This window comes from Falco naumanni, chromosome 4 (assembly GCF_017639655.2).
Source record: "Falco naumanni isolate bFalNau1 chromosome 4, bFalNau1.pat, whole genome shotgun sequence".
Lineage (NCBI taxonomy): Eukaryota > Metazoa > Chordata > Aves > Falconiformes > Falconidae > Falco > Falco naumanni.
The window spans coordinates 88,267,270-88,281,693 of NC_054057.1; the positions used below are offsets into that span (position 1 = coordinate 88,267,270).

Here is a 14,424-nt window from a genome sequence, read left to right on the forward strand (position 1 = left end):
TCCCGCCTGAGCATTAAACAATCTCCCAGCTTCATGGCAAACGGGCGAGCATGCCGTGGCGGTGGCGAGATGGGAATGGCAAATGTGGAACATCAGAGGAGTAAATTGCATCAGTTCAGCTCCAGATAGCACATTGGAGCGAGAACGCTCCTGGCAGGACACTGCCTCGGTGCACAGGTATGGGTGCGTGATTGCTTAATGACAGAGCCGCTGTAAAATTATGCCTTGTTATCTCATTGTCAATTTTATTTTAATATACATTTGAAATACACAGAATACAAACCTTTTCTGTAAGATTACAAAATGCACGAGCACTTCTGCAATTTGGATGGCAGGGGATCAATTATTTGGGCATGGTTTTGCATATAATGGTCTGCAACAGATTGTAAAGTTTCTCAGTTAGCGAAGCAATTATGAATACTGAATACAAACTAATGGCTAGAGAGTGGTGGAATGGGGCCATCTGGACTCGGAGGCATGCTTCTGGCTACGAGGGGAAGGAGTGCAGGGAGGGGACTCCTTCAGCCGAATGCCCTAAGTACTTGGATAAGTGTGTGATCTCCTGCTATAGCAGGAAAGATGTGGTGTAAGAAACAGTGTCCAAGAACAAAAATAAACATAAATACAAACACAAATGTAAAAATAAGAAAGAGAAGTGTCAGAAATTGTTTTGCCAAGACAGAAGTTCAGACTTCACTTCAACGTGATTACTGTTTATTTCAGAAGACCAGATCACCTCATTGTTTTAATGATTCAAAACACATTATTTTTAAAAATCCTTGAAAGGTTTCACAAACAGACTCCTATCTAGCCAAGCCCAGCTGGCAAAGCTCCTGGGTGTGAGGACAGATTTGTTTATCATTTCTCAACAATGAATATTCAGGTTTATTTTGTTGGAAAAGGAAGTAAACCAGGGTTTTGACAATCCAAAGGGGCAACCATTGCCCTAAAACAACAGAGCCGAGAGGGATTGCTGTGAAGGGCTCCAGCAGCTGCCTCCTTTACAGCATCCCCACCACAGGGCTCAGACGTGCCGTCCCCAGGCTGTCTCTGGCTGACCGGTCCCGGGCTCCCCAGCACATCAAGAACCCCGTCTTGCTCCCCACCACTGTGCCCATGGTGTTGTGCCACCTGCCAACAGCAGCATGCAGACGCACCAGTCTTGCGTTTCTCTGCAGTGTTTCAGCACCATCACGCCCACGTCTGAGCCCGGCACAACTGGAAGCATCTCTGCATGAGAGCCCTCGCAGATCCAAGTAGCCTCGGGTGCAGGAGCACTGCCCTGCTCCCCAGGGCTGTCCGTGCTGGCTGAGCGGCCCTGCTCTGCACACAGCCACAGGAGTTGGAGCTACAGGCTTTATTTCTCGCATTTTTCAATCCATTCATAAAAAATGCATGTGGGATGAAAGGTTTTACACAGCAAACAGAACTGAGATTTAAGGCTACAAATGTCAGATTTCACAACGCTCCGTCCATAAAACTGCTCGGAAGAAAGTCACATCACCAGCAGCATGGACCGGGGGATGGAACCACAGATGTCCTAAAAGTAAATGAAAATGACATTAGGAGTTATTTTTCTCCTACTTTTAAAAATCAGCCTAGCAGGAACATCAAAGTAATCCATGAGTCTGGTCATTCCTGTAACACATTGGTATAAATCAAAAACAAAACTGTGGTCGAGTCAGGTAGAAAATCATCTTCTAGAGACATCCAACTGAGCTCAGCAAAGGAGAAAAGGCTGACACAACATCTTTAAACATTTTTAATTACCCTGTCAAACTGACAATTATAGAGCTAATTATTAGAAAGACAATACCAGATATACTGAATAGCACATCAACAGTGTTTTTATGTAATTATGCAATTTAATGAATTGAAGGCTACAGTAATGGGCTATATCTGGTTAATTAGGGACTCCCTTTCTGCTAATAATGCCATTTATTTTCAACTCACTATATTTGTTTTTTCTGTAAAACCAGGCATATTTCCACAGATGATGAAAGATTCTTCACAGCAGCTCCTATGCCCCTTCCATTATTTATGGTATGCAGAATTTTTCATGGGGTGGACAATGAACTCCAGCTAGCTTCTCTTTCATTTCCAGCTTTGCCGTATTCCCTAGGGGTTAATTACATCCCTGGGCCAGGCTCCTGCCGCTTCGCTGTGGTTGGCATCCAGCCTATCCAAAGCCACTCAGCACCCTGGGAATGGCATCCTCCTCTGAGCCCCCCCCCCCAAACCCAGCCCAGTGCTGGGGTGCAAGTGGAGGGACAGAGCCCTGCCCAGGCCACGAGGTCCCCAGGGGCCCCTGGGCAGGTCGAGGCTGCCTGTGTCTGGGGCTCTTGCAGGTTGGGGGTGGGGGGCAGTAAGTGATTCCCAGATGACCCCTGCCCAGCAGCACCCCTCAGACCCTGCACCCCCACCTGCCACAGCACCAGCAGCTCAACCAGCCCCCAGCCCCGCTCCTGCAGCCACTGGGCAACGTGCCCCGTGCAGCTGGTGGGGCTGCTCAGCTGGCACAAGCCACAGGAAGAAAAATAAATAATTTAAACATTTTCCCTTGCAGATAAGTTTTTGGAAGTTTTGAAGCCTCCTAATTCCTCATTGTTGAATGAAAATTGTCTGATAAATTATTGATTGTATTTTAAATGTACCCACAGAAACCATTTTAATTCTTCTTTTTTCTGTTCGGAAATAATTAACCTCCTCTAATTTTTTTAATCACTTGAAGATATTTCCCGTTAATTGTTACCTGGAGGGGAGGGGCCCTGCCTGCCACACAAGCCCACCATCTTCGGGAGAATCCAAAAGGAGGAATCAGCTGTGGGAAACCTCATGGCCACACTCCACCGCTGAGCTAAACCCCCATATCCCAGCTTCCCACAGCGTTCCCTGAGGGGGATCTGCCACGCCAGCCTGTCCCCGAGGAGAAGAGGCTCTAAGGAAGAGGGCTGGTCCCCTTATTTCTATGGTTCAGCTTGTACTCACATCACCTCCATCCATCCACAGGTCCTTATCCCTGAGGCCATTCTGCATCACCTTGCATCCCATTTTCCTCCCCAAAAGCAGGGCTGCCCAGCACCAGGGCAGACCCTGAGCCCCACGGCTGGAGAGGTGCCAGTGGTGTCACCGAAACTGGGAATAAGAAAACTGCTTAACATCAATGTAGCACGAAGAAGCTGGCATTCCTTTATTACAGCACTGGATGCATGAGGGATCGCTCCGCCTAACGTGCATGCCATACGTTACATTCAGGCAAGTTTATATAGACCATACATATGTTTATACATTACATTACTCAGAAGAGTCATACACATTCATTCATTTCCTAAGGATAGGTGGTGCTATGTTAATGAAGTGTTGTGCATGCTCCTTGCAGGTATTTAAGAAAACTTCTGGGGGTCTCAAACAACAGCCGGTCCCCTAGTAACAGCTGACTGAGAACTGAACCTCAATTATCTTTCCCTGTACGGACTTGTCTTGACCACAGGTCAACTTCTTTCAGCAAGTTTGGTTTCAGATCTGGCTTCGCAAGAAGATTTTTTGGTTTAGTTCCTTCTGGAATTCTTGATTAACCTTCCCTTAACAATACAATGTTGTGGAACAACTGTTTGATGGTAATGATCCATTATGCTGAAACAAACAGTACGTGGTGCCAGCAGGAGCTGGGCAGGTCGGGCAGCCATGCTGCAAGCACAGCAGAAGCGATGGGGAGCAGCTGGCAGAAGCCAACCCTCCCCCCTTGCAGAGCCCCTAAACACGGGCAGGCTGGGGATGATGGGCAGAGGAGCCTGGACCAGAGCAGAGTGGAAATGGGTCTCTTCCGTGCTGAAGCAAACTGTCAGCCCCATCACTGCTGGCTGGGCGCTGCTTTACCCATCCCCAGTGCACAATTGTTCGCTTACACCCTGCGCAGGAACCAGGTTGCCTCTCTCGGTCACCTGCTCCTCCACAGCTGGCTGGGATATGCCAAGCAGACCCAGCCTGGCTGTTCAGGAGTACAAATGAGAAGCACCGGGAACATTATTCTTGGCATAAATGTGAGCTGGAATGTGCAGCCTGCAGTCTGTGATAACCTCTGGTAGCCCGCTCTAGTGGGGAGCACAATGCAGCAGTAAAGGAAAACACAAGAGGAAAATACTGCTAAAAATCCTTGTAACGCTGAAGCAGGAAAAAGGAAAGCTACACTATCTTAGTAACCCTGTCCCTAACCAGAACAGCAACAGTAAGGGCAGTGCAGGAGTCCTCCTGAGTCCTAGCTCAGCTCCAGTCAATGATTGTTGACTGAATGACCCATGGGAAGGGGAATTTGTGCTGAGAGATGTCCCCAGGCTGGGAAGGCACCAGGTCATGGCATGGCCCATCAGCCGCTCCCCATTACCCAGCCACTGATGCTCAGACATTCAGCACTGAGGGCTGGCCCCAGCCAGTTGGACGAACACATCACAACAAACAACACTTAGGATCAACAAGCAGCTCTACGGGGAGTCACCTATGGGATGGGACATGTACTCCTGAATACACATCAGAGCAGGATGGACCACTGCCCTTGGCATGGAGGGGACACTGTGCACACAGAGTGAGGCAGTCTGTGAAGACACTAACTGCCCTTGCAGGCTTGTTGCAGAACGTGGAATCTGACTAAGAGCACCACTGAGGATGGACGTGCTGTAAAAAATGTGGGCCAGGAAAAGACAGCAGTGGTGGAGACCAGGACCAGGAAAAAGTGAGATCTAGAGAAGGTATTCCTTAAGGACAAGAGAAGGTAAACTAGATGCCAAGAACAAAAAAGATGCATCTGGGACAGCAGCTCTTGATGGATAGAAAATAGCTTAAAAATTGAACTTGCCCCATCACTTCTGCAGGGTAAGTCATTGAGCCACATCTGCCACCCCTTGCTCTCCTGCAGATGCACAGCAGTGGGAGCTGCAGCTGACATACCACCCATGACTAAGGAGCAGCTGGTGCTGAACGCTCTCCTCTGGCCGTGCACAGGAGACACCTATCACAACTGAAGGGCCCCAAATAGGCACCAATACAAGCTAAATTTGGGCAATATTGTTGCCCACCTTGACTAAGTGGGCAACAGAAACTCAGTTATGGGGCTGGGAAAAGCTGCCGACAAAGGGCGTGCTTGGATCACAGGGCAAAATTGCAGTGCTGCTCACTGCAAGGGACACAGCGACCCACCAAAGATGGGTTTGAAAATGTGGGTGGTGAAGCTTCTGCTGTCATCTCTGAGTCAGACAGTCACTGTCTCCACAGGTTATTACAGGCACTGCTTTATGCACTGCCCACCTCCGAGGGGAAAGCTCAGCTCCCGGGTTTTCACCTCTCCTTAAGGCAGAGGTGCACCTGCACAGACAGGGACTGTGATGCTGACAGTCAGCCCACACACACCATCTGCCAGTCTAAACCACCCCTGCTCTTTTGCTTTTGTCTCAGTAGCTCATTTAACTCTTGTTATGGAATGGGTTGGCAGATCCCAAAACATAGATAAAAATAGTAGTGTTTCACCCCAGCAGCAGTGGGAAATGTCATAGTAATGCATCAGCTTGCTCAGTTTCTGGGGACACTTGGGTCCTTTCAATGCAGCTGCCAGTATGTATTTAAAGCAGGTCATACTATTGAGCTAAAAAGGCGAAGATGCCAAATTAACTTTTCTAGTGGCCACAGACACAAAGAACGTGAAGTGAATGGGATGAAGGAAAAGTCTCTTTCTACACGGAGTGTCAGTAGAACTTGCCGCCTGTGCAAGAGCCTGGTGCCCCACAAGCTGGGTGGTGTGGGCCAGCTCCCCACTCAGGGCCAGGTCCTCCCAGGGTATGGCAGGCAGACCCCTTCTACAAAGCACTGTAAGATCTGACAAATGAAAGCATAAAATCCATTTTATCTGATTTCCATTTTACTGGCATTAACGGCACAAATATTTGGCAGGTGACTTCCTTGCCGAGTTTTACTAGCTTTGCCTACATGCACACCCAAACACGCTAAAGGACTCGCCATCTAAGTGAAAGCTGTTGTTAGGAAGGAAGAAATTCAATAACATACTTGTAAATTAATAAAATCCTGGCAATTGTGAAAACATCCTGGGCTTTTGTTGGCCTGGAGATTTATTCAGTCCTGCTGGCTTCCCAGCTGAGGCAGAAAAGATCATAAAGCTGCCAAGAGAAGTGCCTCTGCAAAATGTTCCAGGCTTAGCTATAACATTCCTCTACCTGCTGGCACAACAGCCAAGGTGCCCCAAAAAGGCTGCTCAGTGGCATTAATGCTGATGAGAGTTGACCGTTCTGCAGTTTGGATTTGGTTTGGGGGCATCTTTTAAAGCTTCATTCTTTCTAGGAATATAATAAGCCTCACACTGTGTTACGTGCCCATCAAAATCAGCACGGTCCATGAGAGAGTGCTGGGAAAGCTGTTACAGGGATCTGGGCTGTGCACCAGCTCCTGTCTGCAGCCACTCCAGGCTCCGCGCTGTGCTGGTTCACTGCTCGCTCAGGCAGCAGGAGCTTTTGTAAAGCACTTCCAGGACACACCTGCCTCACCCCTGAGCAGCCATTTGGCTCCTGGTTTCACTTCAGGTTGCATCTTCAGACACCCGTGTGAGCTGGGACCTCTGGCAGTATCCCACTTCCCTACCATCAGCCCTGCATCGGACAAAAGGGAGTGATGGAGACTTGGCCAAACAAAGCTGCTTCTCTGAGCTGCCCCATCCCAGCTGTGTACAAGAACCCTTCATAAGTTTAGGCAGAATAAAGCATTTTATCTTTGAAGACACATCAGCATGAAAGTCAGACCATGAGGAGGGTAATGGGGTCGGGCACCCATGCTGCTGTGGTACACCAGTGCCTCCATGGCAATGGGGTCCAGGAGCAAAAGCTGCCCCCAGCCACCTCTCCAAGGACAGCCGGCAGCGGTTGCAGCTTCCCTGAGAAGAGTCTCTGCTGAGTTGCAACGGCAACAGCATGAGGATAAGCAATGCCCCGTGCCCCATTAAGAGCAGGGGCACACAGGGCAGGGAGACCAGCCCGACCCCTGCAGCGCTGGGAGCTCACAGCCAGGGCAGGCAGGGAAGGCAACTGTCGAGCTCTGCCAGAGCACAGCAGCAGCAGGAGCGGCTGTCTGAAGTGACATCCGCATTCCTGCTCCCACCTGTTAAACAGGCCACACACAGATCTCTTGCCCTCACTCCCCCAGTGGGGCTTTGAGACAGCAGAACATTTTGCTCCTGCGGTATGAGTCAAATGCATTAACTCCAACCCTCCAGGGAGTCTCAGCACTGTACCTACCTCTGCCACTTCCCCTGGGTCAGCAGCTGATCCAACATTCTTCTGACTATCTGTCAAGGCAGCAGAATTCACAGCATTTTCCTTGGGTTTATAAATGCTCCAGAGCCCTGAGCTCAGGCACAGGAGCTCCATGCCCTCTATGAGCAGCATCATTACAGGATGGACCCCAGCTGAGCTGCCAGGGCTGCCGGTGGGATCTCTGCCATGCAGACTTGCAGCCCAGATCCCAACAGACGAGAACCCTGCTGCCCTGCCCCACGCTAGGCTGGCTCTGCGGGCTCCCCGCTTTGGTGAAACAACACATGGCTCTGCTCCTGCAAAGCTGAGCACATCCACCAGCACAAATGCAACGTGCCCAGCTCTACTGGCAAGAAACCCCCATCAATAACTGGCAGCACAGGCCACTAGCACGCTGCGTCCAGCGACTGGAAAGGGCTGAGCAGCGAGAGGACACTGGGGCTGCAGTCAGACTTTGCCAAATATTTAATAGAAAAATGATCCAGAACCAGCACTTCTGAGGAGCAGGAGCATTTCATTTTCATCGGGGAATGCTCAGCTAGCTGATTTTATGACAGTATGTCTTTTTATATACATATATAAAATTTGTGAGTGAATTTAGTGCTTGTGAAACCAAAGGCGTAATAGCACTGGCCAGAGCCAAGGATAAGGTGGGAAGATAGGCCAGCATCTCGTGGCCATGAGGCAGCTCAGCACGGTGTGCAGTACCACTAGTACCACACTCAGGAAAGCAGCTGCCCTGCTCTTCCAGCTCTCCAGAGCAGGTACCAGACACTTCCTGGAGCTCAAGTGCTCAGTCCGTCAGGAGGAAAATCTCCACCAGTCTCCGTGTGATAGTCATGAAAGGAGAAGTTGCTTGCGCAAGTCCTCCTGCAGTGCAAGTGATACATACAAAGCTTCATGCAGCTCTGCCTGCAGGTATTTATACTGGTTGTCTCCAGAGCGGTTACCCAAAATGTCCCAAGAGGCAACAGAAAGGAAAGAAGTAACTTGTTTAATTTCCCTCCAAGGCAGGCTATAAGAAGAATTGAGCTTCTCCCCCTCCTGCACAGAAGAGTGCCTTCCCTGCTGCGGTGTCTGTCCTCCAACTGCTCCTCATTTCCAGGGTGGTCCAGTACTGGGGAGCCCTGGGAAACATCTCAGGCACACCATTGTTTCCCTCAGCATTACTCCCTGCTTCCAACTCTGTCCTCAGTCTCCACTGTCTTTGGATACATTAATGCCAAACTGTCTGCGAAACTGCCCAGGCCTCCTGTAACACTGTCTGTACAAACAGTAATGACCACGTTGATGCAACATTTCCTCTGTATGAAAATGCACTGCCTCAGCCCTGGGCCCCCACCCCTATTGCTTAACTCAGCTTCTCTCCTGCATTCTTCCACTGCCTTATCAGCTGTGCTAAGGCTTGGTCCTCATCTCTCTTCATCTCCCTTTCATGCAATGACACAGGCAGATCTTTTTTCCAGTCATTTACAAATTTTTGCTACTTACAGTCTAAGATTTTCCGGCTGATAACAAAAGGGTCATCAGGAGGGACATCCCCATCACTTTGCTCAATTGACTGCCTCTTGCATCTGCTGGGCTTTTGAATATCTAGGGTGCACTCTGCTCTGGCAGGTCTTTGGCAGGAGGTCAGATTGGATAAGCAGAGATCCGAGCTCAGTTTCCATCTAGTGATCCACCATCCATTAGCTAGTGGTACAGGCTGAGTGGGACTGCACAGAGCACAGGGGCCAGCAGAGCTGTGAGGGCAAGACAGTCATGGCACACCAAGGCAGAAGCTGCTCAGGCACAAAAGCAGCACCGGTCTACAGCAAACATCCACTTTTCTCCCAATGCCACCATCCTATCGTCCCTGGATCACAACCCTCTGGTGCCAGAAGGATACTGGTGTGCTGGGAGGCACACACACAGAGAGGATGAGGGGGGCCCGCGGTGCTAACCCTTAAAAAAGCAAAAGCCCACCTCTCTGCTTGTTCTGCAAGCCAAGGGGAGGGAGAGGTAGAAAGCAGGGTGGAACCTCAGGCTTTAGGAAAACAGCCCTGGAACTGCCCCAGGGCCAGGGCAAGAGCGGAGAGGCACGGCCAGAGCAGAGCGCAGCACTGGACCACAAGCTGGTCTGCTGGCACAACACAGCCCAGTCCCATCCCCGTCCATCACCGGCTCCCCTTTGCCAATGCTGCTCAGCACCAGGTGCCACGCAGCCGTGACCCGCAGAGGCGCCCACCCTGCAGTGCCCACCCGGCTGTCACCCCACCAAGGCGCCAGGGTGTCCCATCCCACTCTTGAATGTTGACCATGAGATCAGCTCCTTCCCATCCCAGCACAAAGGTCAAACCCAAGATTGTTCTGATGACCGATGTGTGCGGGGGAGGGGGGGGCGGGAGGCGTCTATAGGGCAACAGGAGCCGTCTGCTTTCTTGCTTTCAAATGTTTTTGCAGAGCTCCATCTAGGGGGGATGTTGCTGGACAAGGCTGCAGAGCGAGGTAAGTACCAGTAAACAAGTAAATGGCTCCTTCCACTGGCCCGAGGCCTCTTGTCACACACTTACAGTGCTAATTAAAAAGGGAGGGAACAGCCCATAAATTTTAGAGTTTATTCTAACTTCAGTTCCAGCTGGTTTTAAAAGAGCTGATGAAGGTAAGTGCATCTGTGCAGATCAGTGGTGCATCACAGACAGAGAGCCAGAGCGCTTAATTAAATGTTATTCTAGGAATAAAATTTAGCCCTCATCGGACGAGACTGAATATTAAAGCATCAATTTCCTGAAGGAAACCGGCTGTAATCAGAGTCTCCTGCTATGGGAAAGCAAAAATAATCGCAGCTACTGACACTAACATCCCTCAGACAATGGTGGAAAAAAGTACCACGGCTGTGGAAATGCACACAGCTGCAGAGGACAAAGCTGCCCGGTGGGGACAGCAGCTCCTGGCGAGGTCCCACGGGCACGCTCTGCTCTGCTCTGGCTGGTGCCCGTGGCAGGGAGCCCAAGTCCTGCAGGAACCCGCAGCTCCGAAAGCGTTCCTCCTCCTGGCAGGCCCAGTACAGCACGGGGGTCCCAGCTCCCAGGAGCTGGTTTTCAGGCGATTGTATGGTTTCGAGCAGTTCTGAGGCTCCTCACAGGCACGGGAAAGCTCTGCCTACCCAGCACTGAAGGATCAGTCCCTCTTCTGCAGACATGCCGGCCCCAGTCTGGCAGAAACACTGCCGCTGGGCTGTGTCCAGGCTGGCGCCTGTACGCAGATGGGAAGAAACGTGCACCCTCACCCTGTCCAACCTGCTCTCTGCACCCACCCAGGCACTCGGAGCTTCTCCCACGGCCCTTCCAGCAATGTCTGACAGTTGCTCTTCCATTCTGCTGGCACTCGAGGCACTGCTGCCTGCAGCCTGCCCGGCCGCCCTCCCCCCTCTGCTGGGGTCCTAGACCACCCTGAGAGCTGACAAGTGAGAGTGGCACAGGCTGCTAAAAGCTAATCAGGCACCTCCCCAGCCCTGCTGCACCCTGAGCTACCAGACACTGTGCTCGGGAAAGATCCCCATGCCAAGAGCTGTGGCAGCAAACAGCGTTTCAGGTAGCTGAAGATCCCCCTGGGGAGCGGATACAACAGATCTGCCCGCATCCTCCATGTATTTTTATTTCCAAGTGAATCATGGTGTTGCATTTCATGGCGTCAGCCCCAGGATGAAAGAATAGCATTAAACTTCACAAATCCTCTAATATTGCTGTGCCTACAGTTGGAGGCCTTCACATATGCAGATATTACATCTCCTTTGCTCAGAGGTCTCTTTCGCATTTAATACTTCCCCCATATTGCAAAATTCATAACGTGGGCTTCTCCAAAGGAACACAGCTTATCTCCTAGGAAAGGGCACTCTGTCATTGCTGCTGATTCTCCACTATTCTGCCACATTCCCACGTCAGGACAGCAAGGCGATGGCTGGGAGGCCAGCACACACCTTCGCACCCAGGCCAGGCAGCCAGCGCCTGGACCAGCCCCAGAGGAAGCCGCAGCGAGTGCAGGGCAAAAGCTCTGCCTGCGGGTCTTTCCCCTCCTCCGATGGTCCCCACCCCCTCATCCCCAGCCTTGACTAATCTCTAACCTTAACAATATTAGCCAAGGGGGCTGGCAGCTGGATCTGCCCTTTGCTGGTACTGTCAGATCAAATAGTTGCTAATTGACCAATGTGTCTCCTTTTGCTGAGCTATTACCAACGGCACCATGGCAGCTTTCTGACATTAATTATCTGTGAGTTAGCAGTATCTGAAAGCATAAATAATAGTTTGCCATGATGGCACGGTGAGCTCAGTGCTGCAGGCATGCCAGGGCAGGCTGATGTGGCCACTGTGCCCTGGTAGCCCAGCTCCTGCGCTGTGGGTGCCGTTGCTGGGGCTCCAGCCAGGAAGGTGTCAGGCAGCATGCAGAATCTCTTCCAAAAGCACTCAGAGTTTGGTTGGACTGTCACAGTCCAGGGTCGCCCTGCTTCTCGGGCCACTTTCATCAGTGACAACAGTACGAGAGACAACAGCATGCTGGCATGAGTTAGACTGGCTGGGCTTTGCCCTGGTTTTGAAGTGTTGTCTTTCAGCCAACACAAACATGAAATGCAGCAAGAGAACAGCCTGTGCAAAGCCCACAAGGGTTATTCCTCCAGCAGACCATCACCACAGAGAGAAAAGGATCAAACACAGCAAAACCTCAGCTTGTGTTCCCTTTCCTGGCAGCTCTAAGAGGTTCCTATTAACCCGGATCACCCTTGGTTACAGGGACTGGCTGTCCCTGTAACAGCTCCCTCTGAGATTAGCAGAGCTCAACAGTTAGCAAGTAAAGGAGCCGAAGCAAAGCAAACAGGCTCCGGGCACTCCACACTGCTGAGAGGGCTGGAATAGGTTTAATACACACTTATCTGCATTTCACACATGCATTTGCATTCAGCAAACACTCATCTGAAAGACTCTGAACCCTCGTTGCCTCATTGTAACGCAGCTCCTGCACAAATCCCCCAGCCTGGCCCTTCTGGCTCCTCTCAAGGGCTCGGACGCCTGCACTGCTGCCGCCCGCGAGCCCAGGCTGGCCGGGAGAGGTTTCCTCCCACCTGGCTGCCAGGGGATGGAGGTGGCCCCAGCCAGTGCTTCCCGACGCAGGATCCTGTGGTCTGAGGGAGGCAGGCCAAGCCCCCTCCTCTGCAGCGGCACCCACCAGCCCCCGCATCCAGACTGGGGACAGGCTGGAGGGCAGCGGAGGTTGGTGGTGGGACAGGGCCTCTCTCTGAGGGCATCTCCCTCAGCCGAGAGGAGCCAGATTACCTCCCTCCCTCCAGAAGTGACTGATTTGAGACTGTTGTCAAGATTAAGTGAGGATTAATTAATTGATTTTCACGGGTTAATCCAAAGCCTGGACCCCAAACTGTCGGTCTGCAATGATCACGGTGGACATTGCACAAGAGCCAGCCAGAGGACTCCGGCAATTGTGCTTAATTAAGACTCTTTCTATCACTCAGAAGCTTGTTCGTCTGACATGAGCTCACAATCAGCTGACATTTACTGCATTTTTTATGCAGTAAGACAGAGCCGCACAGGACACGCTTATCTAAGTGGGGAGCATTCCACCTTCCCTGGTGTCACCAGTGTGTCCCCACAGACCCCTGCGTCCCCACCGACACGCCTGTCTGGGACCATCTGCACCATCTTGCTGTGCCCCCTCTCCTCTGCCTCGAGCAGGCTCAGCCACTCGGCACCAGCCAGCCCTGCCAGTCTGGGCCTGCCAGTGCCCCCCGCTCCTCCCGTCTTGTCCCAGCTCTCTGTGCCAAGCCACATGGCAGGCACTTTGGGAAGTCACATCCAGGAGGAAATGCAAGCAGTCTCAAACCCACACTTCACTCCCACCAGTGCCAAGCTCCTACATGGGAAAGATGTGGCTGTCATCCAGCCCCCTGCTCTTTGCCTGCATCTGCTCTGTCCCAGCGAGTCTGGAGACTCCTCAGCCTGCCAAGGACAGGCAGGGCTGCCAGCAGTATCCACAACTTTTCTCCTACTTCCCTGTGGGTACTGGCACCTTTGGTGTTCCGATCTCTGCCACGGTAGCTGCCCCAGGCAGCCTTTTCTCTAGCAGCTTTGTCTCATTCCTGCAGTGGTGAACGAGGGTATCACAGCCCTCCGGGCTGGCTCCGACCAACAGGCAGAGAAGAACAGCCCCTTGCCATGCACCCGTCACCCTGCCCGCTCCTAGCCCATCTCTGGGGGCTTCTCTCCCTCCCTGCCTTTTTTGCCAGAGGGGAAGAGTGTCCCCAGTCTGCAGGTTCAGCCCTGCCATGAGCCGGCTCCCCCAGCTGTGGCTGTCCCCCAGCGTCATGAGCAGGAGGGCGGCAGTGGCTCCGTGTGCTCACCCCTGCATCGGCAGGCGGTAAGGTGTGAGCAGCAGCACACAGGCCCTGGCACAGCAACACGCAGGCAGTAAGTATGCCACTGCTTGGAGGTCACAGCTGGACCCAGTGACACTTGCTTTCCAGTCCCTCCGTCCCTGTGACGCTTGTCAGCTCCTCTCCTCACATGTGGGACACGTGGTGCCCGATAGGTGCCACAGCTTGGGAAGGGTCGGTGGGCAGCAGAGCCCACTACCAGCACTGCAGCTGGCTGCGGCACCTGGAGGGCTCAGCAGAGATCGCATCCACCCGGAAAACTTGTGAGAAGCTCCAGCACCTGGGCTGGCGCTCCTTTGCCACAGGTCTGGTGTGCTACACGATCACAAGGAGTGAGCAGTTCCCAAGGCTTTTGAACTGGGACTTAACCTTTGATTTGTAACTGGGAGCATACTGCCAAAAATACCACCTGTCAAATGCTGTCAAAGCAGCATTTCCCTGGGGAAAAGGCGAATGCATCCACTTTCTTTCTTGCTTAAGCCATGACAGAAGCAACCAGATCTCTTATGAAACCACTACCATGAACTTTTCATGTACCTGCTTTTCCCTAGTGCTTGTTACCACCCAGCTGCATCCTGTAAGTGCCAGCAAGGCAAAGGATATTGCTAAAGAAGGAGGAGAGGCAGAGGAAAAATCGCTTTCCAATGCCAACAGAAGCTCCCAGGAGCCCAGCTGGGCTGTGAAATCGCAGCAGGAGGA

General features: G+C 51.9%; 1 long non-coding RNA gene across 1 annotated transcript in view; it reads right to left on the reverse strand.

Annotated features, from left to right (window-relative positions):
* Positions 1 to 231: 231 nt before the first annotated feature.
* Positions 232 to 14,424, reverse strand: part of LOC121087745 — a 112,379-nt gene continuing 98,186 nt past the window's right edge. Inside the window, exons 4-5 of the long non-coding RNA XR_005827717.1 lie at positions 2,989 to 3,135; positions 232 to 1,540 (exon numbers count right to left, since the gene is read on the reverse strand). This is a non-coding gene — a long non-coding RNA (uncharacterized LOC121087745). The remainder of the gene's footprint in view (positions 1,541 to 2,988; positions 3,136 to 14,424) is intronic.